The sequence below is a fragment of the Branchiostoma belcheri genome, unplaced genomic scaffold (assembly GCF_001625305.1).
Source record: "Branchiostoma belcheri isolate BF01 breed outbred unplaced genomic scaffold, Haploidv18h27 scaffold23, whole genome shotgun sequence".
NCBI lineage: Eukaryota > Metazoa > Chordata > Leptocardii > Amphioxiformes > Branchiostomatidae > Branchiostoma > Branchiostoma belcheri.
Window position 1 is genome coordinate 739,081 of NW_017803824.1, and position 8,126 is coordinate 747,206.

An 8,126-nucleotide genomic window follows, 5' to 3' on the forward strand; every position below is an offset into this window, starting at 1 on the left:
CTGAAAAGAACTGCACCTCACAGCATTGAAATGCCCTGGTCATTTTGTCATCATTGTTTTAGGTTAAGGCACTTTTATGTGATTATTAAAGTATTGTAAGTTGTTATCTGTTAGTGTTAGAAATGATAAAAGGGTTAATAAATAAATGTCTTGAAGGCTTCTTATTGTGGATTTAAAGAATGAGCTGCTTTCATTTTTTTGTTTATTCTGAAACGAAATGTCGTGTGAGACCACTTCAAGGGAGCGCCAAACATGCATTTGATGCCAGTTATAATACAGGATTACAAAAATTGAAGCAAACAAAACCTCTTTGGCCTTAAAGTGCTTCAAATTTAGGCTGACATTACGTTTTTTGAGAAGGCTAAAACACTCGTTTTGAGGTCACCCAAGCACTTCAAAAGAATTTGGAGGGTTGTGGGCGGAGTACTATCACGGCAAAATATGAGCCAAATCCCCTGCCATCATTGATCATTACGGACATTCGTTCTTGACATGGAAATCGAAAGATGACAACAACGATGCGAAAGATTTGTCCAAGACATTATATCTGATTCAATTTGAATTTGAAGTCGATTTTGAACTGCTTCTATAGCGCGAAGAGTTGACAGTCGCTCTTCTATCGACACGGCAGTCTGCAAGCCGAAATGTGTGGGGAAATGGCGTCGCCAAACGTCCAGGGCATCAGTCACCACGCCGAGAAGTATATTCGGGCTCATTCAAGGTGAGAATTGGACCCGTTTATACCTTCAGTGACAGTGGAACGTCAAATGTCTTTGGTTTCGTAGCGTTTTGCTTTCTACTTTTCTACTTCTGAACTTGATACGTGTACGGAAAATTCCATGAAATATATACTCGTAAACGGAGTCAAATAACCTAACACACATTCTCTCCTCTTTGCAACGTAGGAATATCTCCGATTCGCTACCGCATACGACTGAGGAGGGCTTCTTTACCTGGAGTGATCCGGTTAATCGCCTCCGATGTCAGTTTGAATCTCCGATGCTCCCAGTGGCGGTCCAACTTTGACAAGGTATTTTACTATATCGTGTGACAAGTAAACAGTTTGCTTTATAGCAGAATCGAAGTTCGGAACCAGTATTAAAGTTAAAGTAGACTTTGTGCCTCTTTCAGAAAATAGTGTTTTAACCACAAAGCAAAATGTTCAACTGAACCTGTCTTGTTCTAATTGTTTGTAATTTGGCATTCATGTAGTTGCAAGAATCTGGAACGGAATCGGGACATCTCTCAGCATCTTCCATGATCTTCTTGTTGCCTTCAACTACACGTCTCATGGAAAGCTTAATTGTTAAGGGATGAAAAAAAAAAGGTTAGTGATTTGTGATGTGATTTTGGACCTTTTGGAACATGCTTGAAACTTACGAATTCCCTTCTGTGTATCTGAGACATTGTCGACAGGGATAATCGCAGTTTCTTGGTTGTTGGCAAGGTGGTTGAGTTTGCTTTGGTGACATCCTGAGTGACATTGCTCAGGTTGGGGGTTGGGGCATTTTGAGGGTTTTGGCTCGTTTTGCACGCATGGCTTTAGTCTACTTCTGTGGGATACAGGTCCGATGTATGGCTGATTTGGTTTCTGTGACTATGCCGGGGGCTGGGATTGAGTTTGGAGTTGCTGCAAAGTTCAGTCCTCTAGAAAACGGAGACTTCCCCAAGTTCTGTTAGCCCGTGATTATTTACGTATCTTGTACTGCCTGACTTTCTTTCTGCATTATGTGATTGTCAGTGGGTCGGGAACCCTGACCATTACATAAGCTGCCTTGTGAAGGAAATAATGGGGCGGGGTGGGGTGGGGTGGTGGTGGATTATCTGGTTCTGGGGTATCCGTTAGTCTTGAGATCCCGAACCAAGACTTCGGCACAGGGCCAGAAGGGAAGACAGGAAGATGAAGTGCCTAAGTGATCATGAGCTAACAGAACTGCGGAAGTCACTGTTTTCTGGAGGACTAAACTTTGTAGTTACCTCTGAGCGCAATTCCGGTCGTCAGCGTGGGTACAGAAGCTGATCAGGCCAAGCGTTGGACCTGGTTGCCACAGGAACGGGTTGAAGCACTGTGTGCAGAAGTAACCATTGCTCTCAAAGTGTCCTAATCTCCACCAGCACCGTCACAAGGGCTGTTGTCAACATTCTCATTACGCCTTGCCGATAACCAAGTGATTGTGATTCTCCCCACCGCTAATGCCTCGGGTAGACAGAGGGGATTGTTAATAAATGCTGTTAATTGAACTAAAGTTGCATCACAGATCGTTAACGCCCAGCCAATAGCCCAGCACCAGCATCATTCCTCTGCAGGAAGAATTTATATTTCCCAAGAACTACCGTAGGCTGGAACTCGTTGCTACCAAGTACAGTTGGGGCATCATCACTAGAAATCTTTAAACAACTCCTGCAATTAAATGTGCAAAGATTGAGTGTAACAAGTCGTTCGGTGTGATATAGCCAGCTGCCGCCACGCCGAGTGCCTGGTAAGCTGGTGTGTTACGCCAAATGGCGGTTATACTGGCTATACCGATACAGACACAGATATATGTAAAGTCAAACGAAGTTACTGTTAATGCTCTTCATAGAATGCACATTGTATCATTTTACAGCCATTATGTATGATGTGTATTAGACAAGTGTTGCTCAGGTTAAACCAGTTCAAAACCAGGTCAGATAATCACTGGGAGAGACGAACGTACGCAGTATAAGTGAAGACCAGGACACAACAGGCTGACGAGAATTTCTCCTGAAGAAGTGTCGTCAAGTATTATTTTAGTTCCTTGTACGTATCAGCTGTGAGAGATGTCAAATGTTTTATTTATTCTTGCACAAAATGACAAATTGATTATTTAGTTTTGAGATTTCCAAACTTGTAAATGTCTCCTTTTAGAATTGATTGCAATGCTGGTTTGTATTGGCTACTTTTGGTCACATCTAGCCATTAAGATGTTAAGCTAGTTTTAACTTTAAGACATGACTATTGGAATGTCCCTTTGGAGAATTTTGCACTAGTCTAATTTCAAAATTTCTGTACATTTAGTCAATTAACTTTAGTAATCTTAAAATTAGACATTAGTGTTAGTTGTAGTCTAGTATTAAGGTTGGTTAACCTAGTGTTTAAGTTTAGTTGTCTAGTCACGACTTAAGGTCAGTTGTAGTAGTCTAGTGTTAAGGTTAGTTGTAGTATTCTAGAGTTAAGGTTAGTTGTAGTCTACTGTTAAGGCTAGTGTTAAGGCCAATGTCAGGGAAAGACTAGTGTTGGAAATTGCGGTTCAATCTTTTTTTCTTTTCTATTGACTTCTACCAAGTTGAACACAGATTAACTTTCAAGTAGTGTTAAGGTTAGTTGTAGTCTAGGTTTAAATTAAGTTTTCAGAAGTCTTTTGTTCTCACTTAGCCTTTATTTTTCGTGTATTTTGCCTCTATTCTAGTACAAGAGTGGCCACCTTGTCCTAGAATAGATCCAAAATATATGAATACTTGGGCTTTGAGAGCAAAGGTCTTTACATAAGGCTACAGGGTAGTTATAATCTATTTAGGTTTAAGTGCTAGGACATTGTAGTGAGTTTTTGATACCAAGCTTTGAAAATGCCTGAGCAACACACTACTGTACACTTTGATCACAAAGTAATAAATATTTGAAAAACTGGTCTAGTTTTTATTACTCCGGGAAGGTTTGCCTCTGCAGGAGTATTGTGATAAGTTGGTTTCACATAGGCATGTAATTTGATATGTTGTCTTGAGGCATGGCTAATTTTTTTTGCTTACCCAATGTATTTATTCAGTAATAAGCATCCCCCCATACTCACGGTGATTTTGTGCTTTTGGTAAGTGTTCTTGAAACCTCCATGAAGGATTCTCTGGAAAGGTCTTTTCAACCTCTTTGACTTGGTAAAGAGCCCTCAAGTAAAGAGTGAAGGTACTGCAGCCCATTAAGTACACAAAGTTGACTTTGGCATACATAATGATTACAGGTTACAGAGAACAAGAGTGAAGCAAGCCTACTGTGCACGTGGCTTCCATACTCGTACCTCAGCACACTAGGCTGGCCAGTGCGAAACCAGCAACCCGCAAAATGTGTAACTATAACTTCAAGTACTATTTCTCATGTACTCAGATATCAGGTGTACGTAGGACAATTCCTATCCGAATCAGTAAGTAACCGACATACCTCTAGATAATAACAACCCCTCAAACAAAACATACAACAGATCAGCTTTCGTAAAATTGATTTAGTATCTCTCTCACACTCAATCCTTTCGTCTTACTCGGGCATTTTATTGGGCCAAGCATGTCCCAGATTATGTATTAGCTCTGTTAGAATTGTATTTTAGTATAATGTATCCAGTACCCTCCTTGTTTCTTATTTCATCTACATCGTACCAGTTACAGTTGTTGAGCAATAATGTTGATTTGATTTGTGACATGGTCCAAATGACATGTAGCCAGCAGCTGGATGGGGCAAAATATCTCTTTTAGAGACCTCAGTGCTATTTAAAAACACTGATTTTCAGGAATGCCCTGTACGTGACAAGTAACACATGAAAACAATGAAACCAACACATTAGTTTTGCAACTTAATGTATTGTTTATAGAATCAATGCCGTTCATGCAAAAGGCAAAATATGTTCTGTTTAAACTTATATTGTACTGGAGTAAATTTACAATGTATATCAAGATTGAAAAAAAAACGTTGTGATCGGTTGATTGACGAAGCTGTCTGTCTGATAAGTGTGCCTGATGGGTCCATTCGTCTACCAGCGCTCAGACAACTCCGGCATCATTAGTGCCGTTTCTGGGCCGTAACAACACCGATCTTGTACGTCTGGGCGGCTCTACTACGCGAACATGCTTCTTGGGTGACAAATAGTCCCCACGTACTTGATATTCTGAACGTCCCTACAGAGATTCGACAACTAGAGGGCCTGCATGGGGGAGGATTACGAATTACCCAAAATCGCCGCCGATTACGAATTACGTTAAAGTCTCAGAGCTGATTTAATACGACTTTACGATTTGCAGCTAATGTCCAATTACGAAGTGAGCTGATTTTTTGCGGATGCTGCTTACGAATTACGAAGTCTAAAAAAAGCCTGATTACGCCTTACTAAAAGTGGCATGCAGGCCCTCCAACAAGTCTGGAGAAAAATGTTCCCAATATTGCGTCTAACTGCCGTGAATGTCAGAAAAGTGATCGATCTACGACTCACGAATGCGGAATATCACTCCGAGAGGTTTTTAATACCAGATTTAATTAGAGAAACATCCAGGGAAATACCGCGCACCGTGCGGCTCGAAACGAGCGAAGATTCATCATCCCATAAGATGCAATATTTATGCCTGTATCAGACGAGCTTTAATTTCCTGTGTAGCAGAGCTTTGTTGAAATGTATCATTTTAGAAAGCTGGTATCTGCCAGTCTGCCAAAATACGCATCATAAAAATCTTGATTCATGCAGCTTAATATTAACCACCCGTCAATACTGCAACTAGTCAAAAGCACATTCTATGTATTTCACAGTAGATCAGAAATACCCTAGAGTTGCGGATGCCCTCCTAAAACACTAAGTGAAAAATACCAGAACTTCTCTTGTCGACCTCAGCTCAATAAAAAGGATAGAGAAGTCACAGTATGAGTTGTCATACGGGATTGTATAATTTGTATGGTTCACCCTTGAATTGCACCCCTGTGTTATGCTTGTAACGTCTACAGTACTTTTTGTTCAATCTGTTATGACTTTATAATGATCATAAAAGCTTTCACCGCCCCCGCGGAAGCCTAGGAGACGGTGATAGAATGAAATGCGGCCGGCTGAACCAAGCCTGGGTACCAAATCTTTGGTCGGCTTGGCGGTAAAATTTCGGCCCCGGCCTTTACCAAGCACAGGCGAGTTATACCACGGACCTATCTCCAGCTGGTTTCCCTGTATCCGCTGACTTCCTGTATTACGCTTAGTCTTTTTTTTTTTAGCGAAACCCGGCCCGAAGCGCGGTAATTGAGGCCTGGTTGGCGGCCCCAAACGCTCTCGGCGCCGAAGGGATAGCGCTGGGCTCACGGCGGTCTGGTTAACCAGGCTAGGCTGAACCCACTTAGCCCAGCCTATGCAGTATCCCAACCGGCGCTGTTCTGAGACCCAAAAGTCGTGAAAAAGATTATCAGAATCCATCATCTCTTTCCCAGGAGGGGAGCGTCGAAAGAAAAGTTGCGTTTTAATTGTTTTAAAATGCGCCATCATTCGATGTACCAGGTCACTCACTCACTTATCCTCAGCACTTGGTGTTTCCAAGTAATGTGTGTTGGTCTTCTGAACAAAGTTAGTTTGCTTTCTTGGAAAAGGAACGCTGGACTCCGTAGCAGGCTTATAGAACTGGGGGTTTGGTGGTCTTCGGCTGCTTTCTGATAAGCCCAGTTCAAAAAAACTGGGGTAATTCAACCAGGCCGGTTATGTTGTCTATATGGAATCGTATCATATATATATCAGAAAATAGCACAAAAAGCTCCTTAAGACCCAGAAGACCCCCAATACCCCCCAGTTTTTGGCATGCTATGGAGGCTAAAGAAACGCTATCTTTTATCCGTTATCCACAGTCAAGACTGCTGTGCTTTTAAGATTATCATCGTTAAGTGATTGTTATTCAGTTCATGCAGTTTTCTGATGTTATGAACATAGATTTTTTACATGTTCATTCATACAGTTTTCTGACTTGTTATATAATTATGAACCTCGAAAGTTTGTTCACCATTCAGTTTGCTCACTCTAAAACTTACTTTACACCTAGCTTTAATAGGCCATCACCTAGCATTCACAAAGAAATTATGTTGCTTGGTTAATTGACTTGTTCTGATTTATAAGTTTGAATAACACGCGTGCATGGGCCCTTGAAATACAGTTGATCACATCTATCGAGCTCGAGTGTATGGTACAAAGATTTAGGAATTAGTAGTGTCTGTCTTTATAGGTATACCCTTTACTGTATATAACCACCCTTCGGGATAACACACCAGCTTCACAGGCACGCGGCGCGGCGGCAGCCAGCTATATCACACCGAACGACTTGTTACGCTCAATCTTTGCACATTTAATTGCAGGAGTTGTTGAAAGCTTTCTAGTGATGATGTCCCAACTGTGCTTGATGGCAATGGTTTCAACTCTACATGTACGATAGTTCTTGTGAAATACGAGTTTTTGAACACCCCAATTCTTGGTTGATAACTCTGGTACTTGAAAACATGATTATTTCTTGTTCTTTCCTGGGCTAGTATTAGTTACTTAGTAGTACCTAATACCAGCCCAGGAAAGAACAAGAAATAGTCATGCCTTCATGTATCAAAGTTGGTAAGTCCACCAGTTTATTAGTCATTTCGTACATCATGCATAGTCTGGGCATTATTCGTCTGTCGTCTAGTGACGCCCATGTGCATGGGCCCTTAAAATAAATTTGATCAAATCTATCTTGTGTATATGTTACAAAGATTCAGAAACTGCTTGTGTCCTGCATCCTTCCGAGGCAGGGTTGCTTTCTTACTATAGTACGGTAGCACTAATCCCAAGGCTAACTTTTTTTATCGGTGTTGCTCAATGCAAGGCCAATTTTTTTTGGCCACTTCTAGGCATAGAGCTAGAGGTACTTAAGTGAGTATAGCGTAGTTATGTCAGGAGATGGCGGTGGACCTTTGTTTTGAAGCTTTGTGGATTGTAGTCGGACGGAAAGCATCTGTTTGAAAGAGAGTTCCATAATTTTGCACTCCGGGGAAAGAAGCTGGTGTTGTAAAATGACTTGGAGACAGGTATGTTAACGGTGTATTGATGAGAACTGGAAGATAACCTAGTGGCACGCTGAAAGGTTCTGAGCGGCGGAACAAGACGTGCAAGTTCTCCTGAACATCGACCGTGAAAGTATCTGTATTTGCCGCGGGATAGCTCTGCCTTGGGAGAATGGTACCCTGCAGCCTAAGGCCATGTTGATTTGATTATATGGATGACATCCTCTGGGAATCCCAAAACTGATGCGCGCGTGCGAATAAAAAAAAAAGTTTTGCAAAAAAAAAGTTGCTTTCACTATGAAATCTACGTGGTCATGAAGGTTGAACAAATGGCACAGAATATGTTATGGCGAATAATCTACTC